Genomic DNA, 22,027 nt, shown 5'->3' with positions numbered 1-22,027 from the left:
GGCCTGGATATTCAGGCAGAAGTTTGCTGCAGGGCCAGAGCCCTCATGGAGAACCTCTGCCACGTTAGTATAAAAGGAAAATGTGGGGTAGAAGCTCCTACACAGAGTACCCACTGGGACACTGCCTAGTGGAGCTCTGAGAAGAGGGCCACTGTTCTCCAGACCCCAGAGTGATAGATCCACCAACAACTTGCACCATGTGCCTGGAAAAGCTGCAGACACTCAATGCCAGCCCATGAAAGCAGCCAGGAGTAGGGCTGTACCCTGAAAATGGTCCTAACCCAGCCATTGGATCCCTTCCAATGACCAATCAGTTATCAGAGAACCCTGATTGGTTGGCACAGGGCTGGCCTCCATTCCTCCATGTGCTAGCATCTGTGACCCTATTAGTTGAGGGGTGTCTCCAAGCTAACTCTGGGCCAAGAAATAATAATATATACACCACACAATGTAACAAATATTTTAAACTCAAAGCCCTTTCACTGGGTCTCTAATAGTGGAATTAGCAGATATCAATCAGTACTGCAAACACCATAATTAAACATTAAGCCACGTCAATTTCTTAATCCTGCCACCCTGTTACCAGATCCAAATGCAGATGGACCACTTAAACACTCCTGCTTACAAACTATTGATTTAACTTGTAGCACCAGAACAGACCTCCAAGACACCCCCCTTACCAATCTAGAGGCCACTTGGTTCACAGACAGCAGTAGTTTCATGTTGGAAGGTACCCAGTTACCAGGGTATGCAATTGTTAGCCTTACTGAAGTTATAGAATCAAGGCCCGTACCAGGCAGCACCACCTCAGCCCAGAAGGCAGAACTTATTGCCCTTACTCAAGCCTTACAATTAGGACCAGGCATGAAATTTAATATTTACACCGACTCAGCCTATGCATTCATGTAGTACATGCCCATGCAGCCATTTGGTGAAAAAGGAAACTCTCAACAGACCAAACTTCTCCAATTAGACATGCTCCTGTAACCATGATTCTGTTAGAGACAATTTTGCTTTTTGCACAGGTAGCTATCATTCACTGCAGAGCCCATCAGGGAAGCAGTGATGAAATCTCAATTGGGAACAATTGAGCTGATGACTAAGCAAAAGCAGCTGCCAGGCTGCCCCTTCAGGCAGTTTTGGTTCCTAACCCCACTCTCCTGTCTCACACTATTCACAGAAAGAAACCCAAAGGGCTCTAGTGAAAGGCTTCTCTCATACCTCAGAAAGCTGGCTAAAAAGCTCTAACGGCAAACTTTCGTTCCAGGAGCTTCACAATGGAAACATTTAAAAAGCTTACACAAATCAACTAGTGTGGGGGCCAAAGCCCTCCAAAACTTAGTAAGTCCACTGTTTATTGGTAAAGGAATAACCCAATCTTCAGTGAGCCATCTTGCAGGCTTGTGCCACATGCTGCGAAAATGAATCCTGAAGGGACCCACAAATCTCCTCCTCTCCTCTACTCCATTCGAAGATGAGGGACCCTACCAGGAGAAGATTGGCAGCTAGATTTTACACACATGCCTCCAATGCAAGGAACTTAAATACTTGCTAGTCTTTGTAGATACTTGGGGGGATAGAGGCCTTTCCCACCAAAACTGAACAGGCATTAGAAGCCACCATGGCCCTTTTGGACCACATTCTTCCCTGTGTTGGGCTCCCTTACTCATTCCGTAAGACAATGGCCCTGCCTTCATTTCTCAAAACAAGAAGTTGCTAATGCCCTTCAAATGAAATACTACTTGCTTGCATTCTGGTATCCACAATCCTCTGGAAAAGTAGAAAAAGCTAATCAAACCATAAAAAGGCATCTCACAAAGCTAATACAGGAAACTGAACAGTCACGGCCTGCTGTGCTCCCTATTGCCCTCTTAAGGTCTTGCATTACCCCAAATTCAGAAACCCATCTCAGCCCATTTGAAGTTCTTTATGGAAGGCCCTTCTTACAAACAGACCTCTTGTTAGATCCAGAAAGTCATTATTTCACACAGCATGTGATATCTCTTAGGACAAACCATCAAAACCATTAACCATTACCGAAATCTTCATAGTCTAAAACCCAATCCCTCTTTTCCAGAGAACACACAGCCTAAACTGATGCCTGAGGACTGGATGTATCTTAAAACTCTCGCATAGGATGAAAGGCCTTTAGAATCCATCTGGACTGGGCCATATCGAGTTCTTCCTACCACCCCAATGGCTGTAAATCTCCGAGGTGTCTCTCCATGGGTCCGCCTCTCCAGAGTCAAAGCCACTCAGGCACTAAGCGAAGATCCTCCACTACATACAGCTGTGAGACAATCAGAGACCTCTGTATTAGTCTGTTGTCACACTGCTAATAAAGACATACCAGAGACTGGGTAACTTATAAAGAAAAGAGGTTTTTTGACTCAGAGTTCAGCATGGCTGGGGAGGCCTCAGGTAATTACAATCACCTGAAGCTGAAGCAGCTGATACGCAGGGCACCATGTCTCAAGGCTGCATAGAGCAGGGGGGCACTGGGCCAGGCCCATGAAACCATGTATTCCTCCTAGGCCTCTGGGCCTTTGATGGGAGAGGGCTGGCATGGAGGTCTCTGACATGCCCTGGAGACATTTTTCCCATTAGCTTGGGAAATAATGTTCAGCTTCTCGTTACTTATACAAATTCTTTGGCCTGCTTGAATTTCTCCCCATAAAAATGGATTTTTCTTTTCTATTGCATGGTCAGGCTACAAATTCTCCAAACTTTTATGCTCAGCTTCCTCTTGAACACTTTGCCACTTAAAAATGTCTTCTGTTAGATACCCTAAATCATCTCTCTCAAGTTCAAAGTTCCACAGATCTCTAAGGCAGAGGCAAAAAATGCCACCAGTCTCTTTGATAAAGTATAGCAAGAGTCACCTTTATTCCACTTTCCAACAAGTTCCTCATCTCCATCTGAAACCACCTCAGCCTGGACTTCATTGTCCATATCACTATCAGCATTTTGATCAAAACCATTCAACAAGTCTCTAGGAAGTTCCAAATTTTCCCACATCTCCCTGTCTTCTTCTGAGCCCTCCAAACTCTTCCAACCTCTGCCTGTTACCCAGTTCCAAAGTTACTTCCACATTTTTCAGTCCCTTTATAGCAGCATCCCACTCTCTGCTGTATCATCTTACTGTATTAGTCCGTTCTCATGCTGCTGTAAAGAAATACCTGAGACTGGGTAATATATAAGGAAAACAGGTTTAATTGCCAGAGGGATGCAAGAAACTGGCTGCTGAAAGACAGAAAAAAATAAGTAAACTCAGGTCCTTTGACCAAAATGGGTGATGGTGGTCAGACACTTCCACATAGACACCTTTTGGTCCCACCTGTGTGTAGCTCCAATCAGTGACCTGCAATTGGCTCGTGCTTAGAGGCTGTCTGCTGAGGTTCCCAAGTTGGGAAAGGGAAAGAGACAGGGGAGAGAGTTCCCCATGAAAAGAAAGTCCCCTAATGGGCCACCAAAATATTACAGGTGAACGACAACTATCTGGGCCGGTGGCATGGGGATAGAAGAATTTGCCAAGAGAGTTGTAGGTAAAGAAAGGCAGATTTATTAGAAAAATTATTAGGAAAATAGTTTGCAAGGAGGCAATGGGCAGGCCAGCAGAAACTGACTGCCGGGAAACAAAGGCTTGGTGGAAATTTTATAAAAGAGTGTTTATGCTGTCTGCTGAAGAGGGCTTTGTGCAGTACTAAAAATGCTAAGGTTGCGGTGACCTAACTTGTAGGTGTCTAATGATAGTTGGGCTCAGGAAGATTGTCAGTTGTTTGCACAGGAGGTCTATATGACCTGAACCGTGAAGAAAGGCGTACTTAGAGCTTATCTGTTTTTTTCTTTTTGTTTTTCCCATCTCTCACCAGCCTAACTCCTTTGTCTATTTAAGACTCCACACATATCAAACTCTTAGATGGGAATCCCTTTTGTACCAAACAATTTTACTTTCTGTCCCTGTTCAGAGAATACTCCAAGGGTGGTGTTTTTTCCAATTTTATGTGTAAATAGAGACACAGATGGAAAAATTTTAGATGTAGACATAGAGATAGAAACACATAGATAGAGTCAAATCAATAAACTTTTGTTACCTAAAAGAAAAATCAGAAGTAGATTGAAATGGATCAAAAGACTTGTTTGCTTAGCATTTGTGTTATCTACTAAACAGCCTTGAAAATGATGGGAGCAGTGGGTGATGAATGTTTGCTTGTCCCTTAAGCTATAGTGAATAAATTGCACAATAAATGAGCAAGGATCTATAAACATAGCTCCAGGGGCCTCCATTCTGTTCGTTCCTGATTCCGTGTCCCTCCTGTATGTTTCAGGCAAAATGATGCTTCTGTGAAAGTGCATTGTAACTACTTGAAATGATTTTAAAGCAATAACATATAAACTATTTCTAACCCATTTTATTTTGAGACTTTTCTCAGTTCTTTAATAATTGATCAAGTTGGAAAGAATATCCAATTTCAAAGTTTAACTGTAAATAATCTGTATTTGCAAATAAAAATATCCTCTAGAAAATTGTCAGCTTACTAAAATTAAACCTGTGAAATGTTTAAATCTATGAAAATTAACAAGGTATTTTCTAGGTGTCTTATGAATATACGTCAATGCAAAAATTGATTCTAGAACATAGAGATTTAATAAAGTTGTATGTTTTATTGACTATGCTTCATGTTTCTTTGAAAAATTTGTCATTTATTTTATTACAATATTTTGTATTTTAGTGAAAAGTATGAGGTATGTTTACTTTAACATTTAAAAATCATAATAATTTTTCACGTCTTTAGAAATAATGCAAATAAGGCAACTTACCTATCAACCAGAATAAATAAATGAAAGACAGAAGTCTAGGGTATGAAACCCAAATATGACAATACATAAAAAATGTACAGAGCTACTTGAGAAACAATTTTGCTTAGATGAAATTTCTTTTTTCAATATGTATATTTTTTCATATAAGCCATAAATTGACTTTTTCTGTTTAATTCTAGTTCTACAAAATGTGACATAGGCTATACAAGAAATTACCCATGTATATATTCATTTGTTGAATGCACCAGTGAATAAAGCAAACAAATATTGATTCATTGGCTGAAAAAAAGGTTTTTAAATAATTGGTTTGAAGATACATTGTTTCAATGATTTATTGCTGCATAAGGAATCATCCCAAGCTTAATAACATGAAACAAACTTATTTTTATTATTACTATTTATGATTTGAAATATAAGTTAGGATTAGATCAGGTCGATAATTATTTTTGTGGATCTCCCGGGCTAAAATCCAAAGGTGACTGGGGCTGGAGACATTTAGAAGGCTTCGTAATTCATGTGTATGAGTTAATTCTGGCTGCTGCCTGGGAACTCAATAATGGCCTCAGGTAAAAGATGTAAATATGTGACCTGGGATTCCTCATAGCCTGGCAACTGACTTTCAGGAGCTATTGTCCCAAAAAGGAGCCATGTAGAAGCTCTATCATCTTGTTAAAGATATGACATCTTTTCAAGGATACAGTTAACCTTACATATCATCATTTACACTGTATGTAATATCACTTCCATTGGGGCAGTAACAAAGGCCCACCCAAGTTCAAGGACACTGCAACCTCTGCCTCCTGGGTTCAAGTGATTCTCCTGCCTCAGCCTCCTGAGTAGCTGGAATTACAAGTGCGCACCACCAGCTAAGTTTTTGTATTTTTAGTAGAGACGGGGTTTCACTATGCTGGGCAGGCTGGCCTCGAACTCCTGACCTCGTGATCCACCCGCCTCAACCTCCCAAAGTGCTGGGATTAGAGGTGTGAGCCACCGTGCCCAGCCCTAGGCTCCACTTCTTGACAGGATAGTAGCAAGGATCTAGAAGAGCATGTGGGATCATAAATATTGTTGCAGTCATTACTTGAACATACAATCTGCCACAGGCATTATAGAAAGCAGTATAAGAAATTAGTTTAATGCAGTCCAAACTCTGACATCTGCTAGACATATTAACTTAGTAAGTTGCTTTACTTTCTTAAGGCATAGTTTCTTCATCTGTAAAGTGCAGATAATAACCCATAATTTATAGGGCTACTATTATTATTACACCTTATTATTGCTATTATATGATGTACAACCATTCTATATGATAGTATTTTCTTCAGTAATGGAAATGTTCCATATCTTCACTGTCAATATGACAGTTTCTAGCCATATGTGACTATTGAACTCTTAAAAGGTGACTCAGGCACCTAAGGAACTGACTTTTCAAATTTTATTAAATTTAGATAGTAATTTTGGGAGATAATTTTCAATAGATCTTTTGAGTTTCTGCATGTCTTGTGAATGAGGTACACCTTTTGAGTTTCTGCATGTCTTGTGAATGAGGTACTAAGTGTCCCTTTTTCCAAACTAACATTTCAAGGATGTGTGTAGAGAACAGCCTTGAAAGATTGAGACTGTTTCCCTCCGGAGCAAAAGGAAGACATATAGAGAACCCATTATAAAAGGTGTTAGTTTCATAAACTCAAGATTTCTCTCCTGTAAGAGGAGATATTAACTGGCTTTCTATTGCATCACCCTGTGAGAACTGGGGCTCAAGAAAGCAGTGCAAAAAATGGTGACACTCTAACTACTGTTGTTGTTGTGAATAATAAACTGTTCTTGGTTGCTGATCCAGGAGTCTCAAGTCTTCTTCCCATTCAGCTGGCCCAAAATTGTGCTCACCTAACAAGTTTGAGTAAAATTTCAGACCCTTTACAGTTCTTGACAGAAACATATGGCTTGTCATGACCATATTTCAAATATTTTTCTTCAAATGTTTTCTCTGTCCCCACTCTCCAACTTTGGGGGTCCACTTAACATGTTTCCTAGGTTAAAGTTTTCTCCCAGTTCACATTTTTTATTCCTTTTTTTCCAGTTTCATTTATGATAGTTGCTGATAAGACTTTAAGTTCAATTATCTTTTCTTCTGTAATGTCTAATCTGCCATTCATCCAGAATATCATCTGAGACATTGTATTCTTTAATTTTTCAGATTTGATTTGTGTCTTTTTGAATATTTTTCTTGTCTCTACATAATATTCAATCCTTCCACTTGCTTGATGTGGTGGTGATTTTTCTATTCTATAATTCTTCTCAAGCTTTATTCTGGGATGCAGTTTTATTTCATAAACAGCTTTATCCATGCTTTTTAAGGTTTGTTAGGTGGGACCTAAACAACATTTTATGCAAGGCTTATTATCTCTAATCCAAAGGAAAGACTTCTAAAAATACTTTACCTGACCAGGCGCAGTGGCTCACGCCTGTAATCCCAGCACTTTGGGAGGCCGAGGCGGGTGGATCACTTGAGTTCAGGAGTTCAAGACCAGCCTGGCCAACATGATGAAACCTCTTCTCTACTAAAAATACAAAAAAATTAGTCTGGCATGGTGACGGGCGCCTGTAATCCCAGCTACTTGGGAGGCTGAGGCAGAAGAACCACTTGAACCCGGGAGGTGGAGGTTGCAGTGAGCCAAGATCGTGCCATTGCACTCCAGCCTGGGTGACAAGAGCGAAACTCTGCCTAAAAAACAAACAAACAAAAAAACACTTTACCTAATGCTCCGTGAATTATGACATTGACCTGTGCAGCTGGTAAGAACAGGCATTGTTCTAGGCCTTGTCTGAGCTCCAAGTATTCTATCCTCTAATTCCTTTGAGCAGTTCTTTTGTCTTGAGTAGTTTTCTCCCACGCATCAACTTCACAGTGCTCTGATGAATACTCAGTGATGATCCTATTGTGATTTTCAAAGTGTTTTCTCTGTGTAGGCCTTTCCTCTAAGTTACTCTACCTTGTAAACTGTAGCCACCTTGCTCTCTCTGGACTTACAGGCATATCTCCTCAACTGTGAGAGTCTGCTGGGCTTCCCCTGGCTTCCCTGTCTCTGAGCTGCATCTGGGAAACTCTCAGAAGGTGGTAACCTGGGGAATTATTGTCATGCATTGCCTGAACTCCAATGTTTTGAAAAGTGTTATTTTCATATATTTTTCAAGTTATTGTTTGTTTTTAGACAAAAAATCAAATATCTGTTACTTTCTTCGGGTTGGATAAATTGTTTTATTCATACTATTGGGCAGTTCTTTTGCCTTGAGTAGTTTCCTCCCAAGCATGAACTGATCAGTACTCTGATAACTGTTCAGTGAGAATCCTATTGACATCTCCAGAAATTTTCCATCAATGATTCATATTATTGTTGTTGTTTTATTGACATTTTGTATTCCAATTTTTCTCAAAAGTCAGAATATATGTTCATAGTTAAGAATGAGGAACTAAAAACTGTTAAGAAGCTCTGTATAAGTCAATCGAGCTTGCTTACATGTAAGCTTAGGGAGACCTTTGATTAGAGATTTGGTCATTATGTTGATGAATGTTCAAATGCAAGAACTCAGAAAATTTCACTCTAAGATAGCTCAGTTTTCTTTAACTGGAACAATGTATTATATTTGGAAGCTAGCACTTCCAGATGTGGAGGCAGTACTTATTTTTTAGGATAGATTGATTGAATGGGAAATTTACTCATTAATATTCATACTTTCAATCAATTCCCTGTCGTCAACCCAGTGTCTCTTTCAAAAACTCTCTTATCTAGTAGAAAAAGTAATAATTGGGATTGAAAACCTCTAGAGAGGCTGAGTACTTAGAACATACATGATGGAGTGCAAACTTGTCTATCAGTCAGAGTAGTGGAAGACTCTGCCTACAGGTACTCCAACAACTTCTTCAAGTATAGAAGTGAGCCTGTCCATTCCAAGATATTTTCTCATCTTGAATGACATTGTAAGACTTTTGTGGGTTTCAGAACTGGTTGTGAAAGGAAGAATTGTTTACAAATTTGGAAAAAAAAAAAGTAAGACAACAGACATAGAACCCTTACAGAAATGGGTTTTCTATCCTGGAAGAAACAGTATAAGCATGTATTTTAAGGCACCTATGGTAGAACTTTTAAAGCAAGGCAGAACAGTTTTGTATAAATGTAGATGAGCGAATTATATTTAGAAGTGCACCAGCCACCATTACTGTTTGTAAAGCACTATGATTTGCATGCCCCAAATAATTTAATCTCCACAGTAACCCATTATTTTACTATAAAACAAGAAGTTTATAATCCCAATTTTGTCTTTATCTTTGGTATAGTGGGATTCAACTAATTTTGAAACTAAAACAAATTAAGTAAGTAACCAATAACAGTACAAACTCAATTAAGATGCATTTGGAATATACATTTTTATAGACTGAGGGTCTAGAGCAAAATAAATACTGGACATTATAAAAGTGGGTTACCTCTAACCCTAGATTTTTACAGCCTAATTTAGCATGGCACAAGCCTGGTACGCTCTCATAAGCATTATAGATTAAATCAAAATCTCAATTTTTTATGTGTAACACTTAAAGAAGGCCAGTTTTCAAGTAGTCATTGAGAATCAACAAGAGGTAATAAATAGTGCTTAATATGGAACGCTATCACATAATTATAGCAACACTGATTGAAGCTTGGCTGAGGTAGTAGAGAATGACAAGCTTTGGAATCTGACCCCTTGAGGTCTATCTTATAAGGCCAAAGCAGCTGACTCTCCAGTCTGAACTTGATGCAAAATTTCTAATATATAAGACATACTTTTCATTTTAATTCATACAAGATACAATGTTAAATATTTCATATGAGAACCTGACTGCTTCCTCATAAATGTATAGGTTAATGTGAAGAGTGATGCCTTTCATTATATTTTGAATAGAATATTGAAAATACTCAATTTGAGTACAATCTGTATAATTTTAGGTTTTTTTAAATCATTCAGATGCATTCATTTATTCTTGATTAATAAATCAAGATCTGAAAAAGAATATGTTTTACTTTATGGCATGTATTATTAATAATTTGTTACTTCACTCACAAGTCTTTCATTTGAGTAAGCCAGGAAAAATATTCAGGGAAAATAATTTTTCAAATCATAGGCATACTAATGCCAGGTAGCTACAGCATGCTATAAGGGGCAATCTTGCTGAATTTGACAAGAGAAATTAGTGTGCTGACAAGCATAGTTATATAAAACTACATTTTTTCTATGAATTTAGAATGAGCTCTTTTCCCTGGGATTATCTAGGTAACTGTATCCAGGTAAAATGCCTTCTATTTATGGTTTATCCTCAAGTACTCTCAGAGACATTCCAATGTTTCTAATCTTTTTAACATGGTTATACTTCTATGACTGACCAGGCACACAAAATGGAAAATAGCACATTTGGTGCTCTTAGACACCTTAGTAAACACAGGACCTCTACAATGAAAAGACTATGTTGAATTCCATAAGACATAGACTCTTAACTAGTCATGTTTGTGAAAACCCTTCTCAGTGTGTTGCCAAATACTTTCCAAAGCGTATGTTTTATTGTTGCAATTGAGAATACATACATTTTACGGCAAAGTTTGTCAGAAGGATTACTGATTTGAGCAGTTGTGAGATGCAATATAAGAAGAAAGAGGTATAAAAAAATCACATACTCTTAGAGATCAATCTTGCATTCAATAAAATACTAGAGAAATTTGCTGAAGGGTATATAAAAGGGTAAAACCATTAAAAAACACCTGTAATAATTTTAGTAAAGTAAACAGAAAAGAAATTAAATAGTGTAATAAATGTGGATTATTTTGTCTTAGTCTGCGTAGTATTGCCATAAAGAAACACCTGAGGCTTGAGTAATTTATAAAGAAAAAAGGTTTGGAGAAAGGCAGAGCAACATGGCCAAAAAGAAGGCTCCACTGATCATCCCTCCAACAAGGACGCAAATTTAACAACTATCTACACACAAAAAGAAGCACCTTCGTAAGAACTACAAAACAGGTGAGCACATAAAGTACCTCGTTTTAACTTCATATCACTAAAAGAGGCACTGAGAAGGTTAGAAAAGAAGTGCTGAATCACAAATGTCACCACCCTCCCATCCTGCAACAACAGCTGCATGGTGCAGAGGCAGAATCTCTGTGCTTGGGAGAGTGAGAGTGCAGCAATTGTGAGACACTGCTTTGAACTCAGTGCTGCCTTGTCAGAGCAGAAAGCAAAACCCAACTGAACTCAGCTGATGCCAAAACATGGCTGGAATATTTAAACCAACCCTACTCTGAGAGTAATTTTCCATTTGAAGTAGTTGACACTTGAAATTTGCCAAGCCTCACCACCTCGAGCTAAGCTGCTCTGGGGCCCTATGTGAATTTGAAGGACAGTCTAGGCCATAAGGACTGCAAGTCCTAGGTGAGTCCTAGTGCTGAACTAGGCTCAGAGCCAGTAGATTTGGGGAGCGAGTGACCTACTGAGATACCAGCTGGGGTTGCTAACAGAGTAGTTGTGTCATCCATGCCCAACTCATGAAGTGCAGCTCATGACCTCAAAAGAAACCCCTTTATTTTGCTTGAGGAGAGAGAAGGGTAAGAGGACTTTTTCTTGCCTCTTGAATACCAGCTAAGCAACAGTAAAATAGGGAACCGGTCAGTGTTGTGAGGCCCCATTTTCAGGTGACAGATCCTAGACAACATTTCTACACACACCCTGGGCCAAAAGGAAACCCACTGCCTTGAAGGGAAGGGCCCATCACCTGCTGACTAAAGAGTTCATGGGCACTGAATAACAAGCTGTGATACCCAGGTGGTACATGCCATGGTCCTTGGGTAAGACTTTGAGACTTTTACTTCTGGTGATTCCTTGCTTCTGCTACAGCACATTCCAAGCTATAGTGGCTATTGGAAGAGACTTCATCTGCTTGAAAAAAAACATAGGGGAAAGTAAAGAAAATTTTGTCTCACACCTTAGATTTCAGCTAGGCCACAAAAGGATAGCACACCAAGTGAGGCCTTTGGGTCCCTGATTTCAGGACTTGCCTCTTGGATGGCATCACAAAGCCTGCTCTGGGCCAGAGAGGAGCCCACTTCCCTGAAAGGTGAGTCATAGGCCAGGCAACATTCACCTCAATCTTGCTGAAGAGCCCTTGGGCTTAAAGCGAATATTGGTGGTATCCTGGCAGTAATCCCCATAGGCCTGTGGTGGGGATAGATATGGGGTGAGGCTCCTCTGCCTGTGGAAAGGGGAGGGAAGAGAGAAAAGAACTGTATCTCATGGTTTGAGTGCCAACTCAGCCACTCTGCAACAGAACACCATGTAGATTTCTAAGATTTTTGTTTTTTTGTTTTTGTTTTTTTTAACTATAGTCCCTGGTTTCCAGATGTCATCTCTGGAACCACCATGGCATTGGGAATTTCACTGCCCTGAAGATAAGAATACAAGTCTGGTGGCTTCACCAGCTGCTGATTGTAGAGCCTTGAGTGAACATAGGCCGTAGCCGGGTCATGGTTATAGCAGGCCTTGGGCAAGACCCAGTGCTGTGTTGGCTTTGGGTCTAACCCAGCACAGTCTCAGTTGTGGTGCCCATAGGGGTGCTTGTAACACCCCACCACCAGATCCAGGTAGCTCAGAATGGAGAGACAGAGAGAGAGGGAGAGAGAGAGAGAGAAAGAGAGATACTTCATTTATTTGGGAGAATGTAAGGGAAGAGAACAAGAGTCTCTGCCTCATAATCCAGATAATTCTTAAGAATTTCATCTAAGACCTTCAGGTGGTACTTCAATAAGTCTGCAAGAACCACAGCTTTACTGGATTTGGGGTTCCCCCTAATGCACATGCAGCTAAGATTATAACAGTCAAGTCTTTTTGAATATGTTGAGAGCTTTCCCAAGAATGTCAGGTACAACTAAGCACAGAGTGTGAAGATGAAAATAAATACCTATCTCTTAAATAGCCAGACACAGATAAACATCCACAAGCATCCAGATTATTCAGGACTATATGATCTCACAAAATAAGTGAAATGAGGCACCAGAAATGAATTTAGGGAAAATAGAAATATGTGACCTTTCAGACAGAGTATTCAAAATAGCTGTTTTGAGGGAACACAAAGTACTCAAAGTAATTCAACATAACGGAGGGCAGAAATGCAGAATTCCATCAGATAAATTTAAAAAGCTGACTAAAATAATTGCAAAGAATCAGGCATAAATTCTGGAGAAGTTAAATAATGCAATTGACATAATGAAGAGTGCATCAGAGTCTTTAATAGCAGAACTGATCAAGAAGAAGAAAAAATTAGTGACTTTGAAGACAAGCTATTTGAAAATACACATTCAGAGGAGAAAAAAGAAAAATGAAGAAACAATGAAGCACACTGACAGGATCTAGAAAATAGCCTCAAAAGGGTAAATATAAGAGCTAGTGGACTTAAAGAGGAGGTAGAAAAAGGATAGGGATAGAAAGTTTATTCAAAGTGATAATAAAATACAACATCTCAAATGTAGAGAAATATATCAATATCCAAGTACAAGAAGGTTATACAACCCCAAGCAGATTTAACCCAAAGAAGACTAATCTCAAAGCTTTTAATACTCTAACTCCTCAAGGGCAAGGAAAAAAAGGGTCTTAAAGCAGCCAGAGAAAAGCAACAAATAACATACAGTGGAGATCCAATACATCTGGAAGTATGCTTTACAGTAGAAACCTTACAGGCCAGGAAAGAATGGCATGACATATTTAAAATGCTGAAGGAAAAAACGTATCCCCTAGAATAGTATATCTGGTGAAATAACCTTCAAACATGAAAAAGAAATAATAATTTTCCCAGACAAATACAAGATGAAGAATTTAATCAATACAAGACTCATAGTACAAGAAATACTCAGAGGAGTACTTCAACTAAATGAATAAAAAACATTAATGAGCAATAAATAATCATCTGATGGCACAAAACTTACTGGTAGTATCAACTACATAGAAAAACATATAATATTGTAAAACTGTAACTACTGTAACTGTGGTGTGTAAACTACTCTTATTATATGTAGAAAGACTAAATAAAGAACCAAACAAAAATACCTAAAACAACTTTTCAAGACATAGTACAATAAAATATAAATAGAAAATACAAAAATTTATAAGGTGAAGGAAAAAGTTAAGGCAAGTTTTTATTAGTTATTGTTTTGCTTGTTGTTTGTTTCTCTATGCAAATATTAAGTTGTTTTTAGGTTAAAATAATGGGCTATAAGACAGTATTTGCAAGTTTCATGGTAACCTCAAACCAAAAGCATACAATGAATACATAAATAATAAAAAGCAAGAAACTAAATTATATCATCAGAGGAAATCATCTTCACTAGAGGAAGACAGGAAAGAATAAAAGGAGAAAAGATAGACCACAAAACAACCAGAAAATAAATAACAAACTGGCAGGAGTAAGTCTTTACTTATCAATAATAACATTTAATGTAAATGGACTAAACACTCTAATCAAAAGATATAGACTGGGTGAACGGATGAAGAAACAAGATCCATTTATCTGTCGTGTAAATGGAGTACATTTCACCTATATAGACACACATAATCTGAAAATTAAAAAATGGAAAATTGTATTCCATGCCAATGCAAACCCCAAAAAAGCAGGAGTTGCTATACTTATATTAGAAAAAAAATAGATTTCAAGACAAAAACTATAAGAATAGACAAAGTAGGTCACCATATAATGATAAAGGGGTCAATTTGGTAAGAGGATATAACAATTTTAAATATATAGTCACCCAACACGGGAACACCCCGATACACAGAAAATATTATTAGAGCTAAAGAAAGAGATAGGCTCCAGTACAATAATAGCTGGAGACTTTGACACCCCCACTTTCAGCACTGGACAGATCTTCTAGACAGAAAATCAATAAACAAAATCAGAATTAATCTGTACTATAGAACAAATGGATATGATAGATGTTTACAAGGCACTTTACATAACAGCTGCAGAATACACATGCTTTTCTTCAACACATGGATGACACTCAAGGATAAACAATATGTTAGGTCACAAAGCAAGTCTTAAAATATTCAAATAATTGAAATAATATCAAGCATCTTCTCTGGCAACAATGGAATAAAACTAGAAATTTATAACGAGAAATTTTTGAAACTATGCCAATACATGAAATTTAAACAATATGCTCCTAAGTGACCAGCAGTTCAATGAAAAAAGAAAGTTAAAATAATTCGTGAAACAAATTGGAAACAATTGGAAAATCTCAAAGAAAGGGACAAATTGCTAGATACATGCAACTTACCAAGATTTAACCAGAAAGAAATCCAAAACCTGAACAGTCCATTAACAAATAATGAGATCAAATACATAATGAAATGTCTTACAGTAAAGAAAAGCCCAAGGCCTTATGGTTTCACTACTGAATTCTAACAAAAATATAAAGGAAAACTCATATCAATTCTGTTCAAACTATTTTAAAAAATAAAGGACAAGACCAAACTTATTCTATGAGGCCAGTATTACCCTGATACCAAAACTATAAAAAGACACATTAATTAAAGAAAAGAACTGGGCAATATTTATGATGAATATTGTTGCAAAATTTCCTAATGAAATACTAGCAAACTGAATTCAATAATACCTAAGAAAGTTTATTCATCATGACCAAGTGGGATTTATCCCTGGGATCATATCAACAGAATAAAGGAAAAAATTATATGATTATTTCAATTGATGTGGAAAAAGCATTTGATAAAATTCAACATATCTTCATAATAAAAACCTTCAAACGGTGGAAATTTAAGGAATATACCTCAGCATAATAAAATCCATTATGACAGTGCCACGGCTAATATAATACTGAATGCGTAAAAACTGAATGCGTAAAAACTGAAAGGGTTTTCTCTAAGATCTGGAGCACAACAAGGACGTACACTGCCACCATTGTTATTTAAGATAGTACTGAAAGTCCCAGCTAGAGCAATCAGACAAGAGAAAGATATAAAGGGCATTCAAATTGAAAGGAAAGGGTCAAAATGCCCTTATTTGCAGATTATATGATCTTGTATTTGGAAAAATCTAAAGACTCCACAAGGAAACTATTATTAGAAGTGATAAACAAATTCAGTAAAGTTACAGGATACAAAATCAATGTAGAAAAAATGAGTAACATTTCTATATGCCAGTAGTTAACAATGTGAAAAAAAATAACAAAACAAGAAATCCCATTTACAACAGCCACACATAAATACCTAGAAATTAACCAAAGAAGTGAAAGATTCCTATATCAAAAACTATAAAACACTGATAAAAATTAAGGAGGACACCATAAAATGGAAAATTATTCCATGTTCATGGATTGGAAGAATCAATATTGTTAAAATGTACGCACTACCAAAGCTATCTGCAGATGCAATAGAGCCTGTATCAAAATACAAATTCATTTTTCACAGAACTAGCAAAAACTAATTCTAAAATGTATATGAAGCCACAAAAGACCCAGGATAGCCAAAGGTATGCTGAGGAAAATGAACAAAAATGGAATAATCACATTATCTGATGTCAAATTATAATACAGAACTATAGTAACTAAAATAGTATGGTGCTGGAACTCAGACCAGACACTTAAACCAATGAAACAGACACAAATCCACACACCTACAGTAAAACCATTTTTGACAATGATACCAAGAACATATGCTGAGGGAAAGACAGTCCTTCAATAAATGATGCTGGGAAAACTAGATATCCTTATACAGAATAATAAAACTGGTTAACTATCTCTCACAATGATGTGGTTTGGTTGTGTCCTCACCCAAAATCTCACCTTAAATTTAATCCCCATAATCTGTGTAATCACCAAGTGTGAAGGGCAGGATCAGGTGGAGGTAATCAGATCATGGAGGCGTTATCCCCCATGCTGTTCTCATCATAGAGAGTTTCACCATGTCTGATGGTTTTATAAGCATCTGGCATTTCCCTTGCTTGTACTCCTGCCGCCCTGTAAAGAAGGTGCCTGCTTCTCCTTTGCCTTCTACCATGATTGTAAGTTTCCTGAGGCCTCCCTGGCCATGCGGAACTGAGTCAATTAAACCTCTTCCCTTTATAAATTACCCAGTCCCAGGTAGTTCTTCATAGCAGTATGAGAATGGAATAATACACACCATATACAAAATCAAACCAAAATGAATTAAAGACTTAAATCTATGATCTCAAACTACATAACCGCTACAAGAAATCTATCAGGAGTGTGTAGTTCTCTTCCCTTTTGCATCCATCACTGAAGAGGGAGTGGACAAAATGAAGTTTAATCCCTTTGTGACTTCCAACTGAAGCAAGAGTCGCAAAAGGCATTTCAATGCACCTTCCTACATTCACGGGAAGATTATGTCTTCCCCTCTTTCCAACGAGCTGAAACAGAAGTATAATGGGTGATCCATGCCCATCCAAAAGGATGATGAAGTTCAGGTTGTACGAGGACACTATAAAGGTCAACAAATTGGCAAAGTAGTCAAGGTTTACAGGAAGAAATATGCTATCTACATTGAACGGGTGCAGCGGGAAAAGGCTAATGGCACAACTGTCCACGTAGGCATTCACCCCAGCAAGGTGGTTATCACTAGGCTAAAACTGGACAAAGACTGCAAAAATATCCGTGAACGGAAAGCCAAATCTTGCCAAGTAGGAAAGCAAAAGGGCAAATACAAGGAAGAAACAATTGAGAAGATGCAGGAATAAAGTAATCTTATATACAAGCTTTCATTACAACTTGAAACAAAGAAAAAAGAAAAGAAAACTACCAGGAAAATTTTCCAGGACATTTTTTAGGGCAAAAATTTCTTCAGTAATACTCTATAAGCACAGATAGCCAAAGGAAAAATAGACAAATGGCATCACAACAAGTTAGAAAGCTTCTGCACGTAAGTGATACAATCAAGAAAGTAAAGAGACAACCCATAGAATGTGAGAAAATATTTGCACACTACCCATTTGACAACAGATTACGAACCAGAATATATAAGGAGCTCAAACAACTCTATATTAAATACTCTAATAATCTGATAAAAAAAATGGGCAAAAGATTTGACTAGAAATTTCATGAAAGAAGACATACAAATCACAAGCAGGCACATGAGAAGGTGCTCAACATCATTGATTATCAGATAATTGCAAATCAAAACTGTACTGAGATAACATCTCACCTCAGTTAAAATGAATTACATAAAAAATACAGGCAATAACAAATGCTGATGAGGATGTGTAGATAAGAGAGTCTTTATAATCTGTTGATGGGAATGTAAATTAGTACAACCACTATGGATAACAGTGTAGAGGTTTCTCAGTAAACTAAAAATTGAGCTACTATATGATCCAGTAATCTCACTGCTTGGTATATACATGAAAATAGCAAATCAGTGTATAAAAGAGATATTTGCCCTTCTATGTTTGTTTCAGTACTATTCACAATAGCTAAGACTTGAAAGCAAATTAAGTGTCCATCAACAGATGAATCGATGAAGAAATTGTGGTAAATATACACAACAGAGTATATTTATCCATAAAAAGAAACAAGATTAAGTCATTTGCAACAAGGTAGATGAAATGGGAGATCATTATGTTAAGTGAAATAAGCCAGGAACAGAAAGACAAACATCACATGTTCTCACTTACTTGTGGGATCTAAAAATGAAAACAATTGAATTTGTACACAGAGATATTATAAGAATGCTTACCAGAGGCTGGGAAGGGTAGTGGAGAGTTGGGAGTTAGGAGGGGAGGTTAATTAGTACAAAAAAGTAGAAAGAATTAATAAGACCTAGTATTTTGTAGGACAAGGTAACTATAGTCAAAAATAACTTAATTGTATATTTTTAAATAACTTAATATAATTTGACTCTTTGTAACTGAAAGAATAAATGCTTGAGGGGATGCATACCCCATTCTCCATGACGTGCTTATTTCACATTGCATGCCTGTATCAAAACACATCATGTACCCCATGAATATATACACGTGTTATGTACCTACAAAATTTTTTTAAAAATAAAAAAATACAGACTGTGGCTGAATAGATGAAAAAACAAGACTTCGTGATCTGTTGCCTACAACAAACACACTTCATCTATTAAGACACACATACTCTAAAAATAAAAGAATGGAAAAATATTTTATTTCAATATAAACCAAAGATGCAGGAGTAATTATATCAGACAAAATAGATTTCAAGACAAAATGTGTAAGACAAGTCCAAGAAAGTCACAATATAATGATAAAAGTGTCAATTCAGTAATAGGATATAAAATTTTAAATATATATATATATGTATATATATACATTGAACACTGAAGCACCTGAATGTATAAAGCAAATATTATTAGAGCTAAAGAGAGAGATGGATCCTGATATGATAATATCTGGAAACTTCAACACTTCATTTTCAACCTTGAATAGATCTCCCAGACAGAAAATCAGCAAAGAAACGTCCAACTTAATCTGCACTATATGCCAAATTTACCTAACATATATTTATATAACATTTCATTCAACAGCTGCACAAAACACATTTTTTTCCTTAGCACATTGATCATTCTCAAGGATAGACCGTATGTTAAGTCACAAAACCAATCTTAAAACATTCAAAAAATTAAATAATATCAAGAAAATAGATTTATTTGGCTTACAATTCTAATGGCTATAAAGTTCAAGATTGGGCATCTGTATTGGTTGATGTCCTCAGATTGCTTCCAGTTATGGTGGAAGTTGAAGGATGGCCAGATTGTGCACAGATCACAGGGTGAGAGAGAAGCAGTGTTGGGAGGCAGGTTCTTTTCAACAACCAGAACTCATAGAATCTAATGGAGCGGGAATTCACTTATTCCTAAAGGAGGGCAGCAATCTATTCACGTGGGACCAGCCACCTTGACAAAAACAGCTCCCATTAGACCCCCACCTCCAAAACTGTGAATCAAATTTAAACATAACATTTAGAGAAACAGACATTCAAACCATAGAAATATTATAGACCCTGTGAGACAATGTTACACTATAATGATGATTATCTAATAACTATTATTGACTTGTGTCTTTGTTTTTTGCTACCATAAGAATATAACAGACAGGATAACATATGAAGACATTTATTTCCAAACAGTTCAGAGATTAGGAAGTCCAAGATACAGGAGTTAGTATCTGTTGATGGTGTTTTCACTGCATCATTCTATGGTGGAAGGGCAAAGAGATAATGGGAGAGAGCAAAATATAAACTTGCCCTTTTATAATCAGCAATAAGGCATTCATGAAGGTGGAGTTCTCTTGATCTAAACAGCTTCCATTAGTTCTCACCTCCCAACACTGTTGCAATAAGGATTAAGTTTCCAATGCGTTGTTTGTTTGTTTGTTTGTTTGTTTTTGTAACTTAGGTTAAGGAGTACTTGAGCAGGTTTGTTATATGGGGAAATTGTGTCATGGGGGTTTGCTGTGCAGATTATTTTGCCACCCAGGTAATAAGGGTATCACCTGATATGTAGTTTTTTGTTACTCACCTTGCTTTCTTCCTCCACCCTCTAGTAGTCCCTGGTGCCTACTGTTCACTTCTTTGTGCCTATATGGACTCAATATTTAGTTCCCACTTATGAGTGAGAACATGTGGTATTTGGTTTTCTGTTCCTGTTTTAGTTCACTTAGGATAATGTCCTCCAGCTCTATCCATGTTGCTGCAAAGGACATAATTTCATTCTTTTTTATAAGTGTATATTAGGTTGGTGCAAAAGTAATTGCAGTTTTTGCCATTACTTTCAATGGCAAACATCACAGTTACTTTTGTACTAACCTAATAGTATTCCATGATGTAGACGTACCACATTATCTTTATCCAGTTACCATTGATGGGCATTTAGGTTGATTCCATTCTTTGCTATTTTGAATAGTGTTGTGATGAATATATGCATGCATATGTCTTTGTGTCTTTATGGTAGAGCAATTTATATTCCTTTTAGTATATACCTAATAATGGAATTGCTGGGTTAAATGGTAATTCTACTTATAGTGTTTGGGAGATCACCAAACTCCTTTCCACAAAGACTGAGCTAATTTACATAGCCATCAGCAGTGTATAAGCATTCCCTTTGCTCCACAACCTTGTCAGCATCTGTTATTTTTTGACTTTTAAATAATAACCATTCTGACTAATGTGATATGCTATCTCATTGTGGTTTTGATTTGCATTTTTCTAATAATCGGTGATGTCGACCTTTTTTTATATACTTGTTAGTTGTGTCTATGTCTTTTAAAAAGGGGCTGTTTGTGTTCTTTGTCCACTTTTTGATGGAGCTGTTTGTTTTTTGCTTTTAAATTTAAGTTTCTTATAGGTTCTAGATATTAGACCTTTGTCACATGCATAGTTTGCAAATATTTTCTCCCATTATGTAGACTGTCTGTTTATTCTGTTGATAGTTTATTTTGTTGTGCAGAAGCTCTCTAGTTTAATTAGGTCCCATTTGTTAACTTTTGTTTTTGTTACAATTGCTTTTGGCATCTTTATCATAAAATTTTTGTCAGATCCTATATCCATAATGGTATTTCCCAGGTTATTTTTCAGGGTTTGTATAGTTTTAGGTTTTCCATTTAAGTTTTTAATCCATCTTGAGTTGACTTTAGTATATGGCATCAGGAATTTATCCAATTTCAATTTTTTGCACATGGTTAGCCAGTTATCCCAGCACCATTTATTGAATATTGAAGTCCTTTTACCATTGCTTGTTTTTCTCAACTTTGTTAAAAATCAGATGGTTGTAGGTGTGTGGCTTTATTTCTGGGGTCTATATTCTGTTCCATTGGTTTCTGTGTCTGTTTTTGTACCAGTACCATGTTGTTTTGGTTATTGCAGCCCTGTGCTGTATTTTGATGTCAGGTAATGTGATACCTCTAGCTTTGTCTTTTCTGCTTAGGATTGCCTTGGCTATTCAGGTTCTTTTTGGTTTCACATAAATATTAAAATACTTTTTTTTCTAATTCTGTGATAAATATCATAAGTAGTTTGGTAGGAATAACACTGAATCTGTAAATTGCTTTGGGCAGTATGACCATTTTATTAATGTTGTCTTTTCCAATCCATGAGCATAGAATGTTTTTCCATTTATTTTTGTCTTCTCTGGTTTCTTTGAGTATTGT

The 22,027-nt window shown here is 37.0% G+C and overlaps 1 pseudogene; it reads left to right on the top strand.

The window, feature by feature from the left end:
- The first annotated feature begins 17,158 nt into the window (after positions 1–17,158).
- Positions 17,159–17,611, top strand: LOC736388 (large ribosomal subunit protein uL24-like; annotated as a pseudogene).
- The last annotated feature ends 4,416 nt before the right edge of the window (positions 17,612–22,027 follow it).

Source organism: Pan troglodytes, chromosome X (assembly GCF_028858775.2).
Source record: "Pan troglodytes isolate AG18354 chromosome X, NHGRI_mPanTro3-v2.0_pri, whole genome shotgun sequence".
NCBI lineage: Eukaryota > Metazoa > Chordata > Mammalia > Primates > Hominidae > Pan > Pan troglodytes.
Note: the sequence above shows the minus strand (reverse complement) of the source record. Positions and strands in the feature narration are given on the sequence as shown.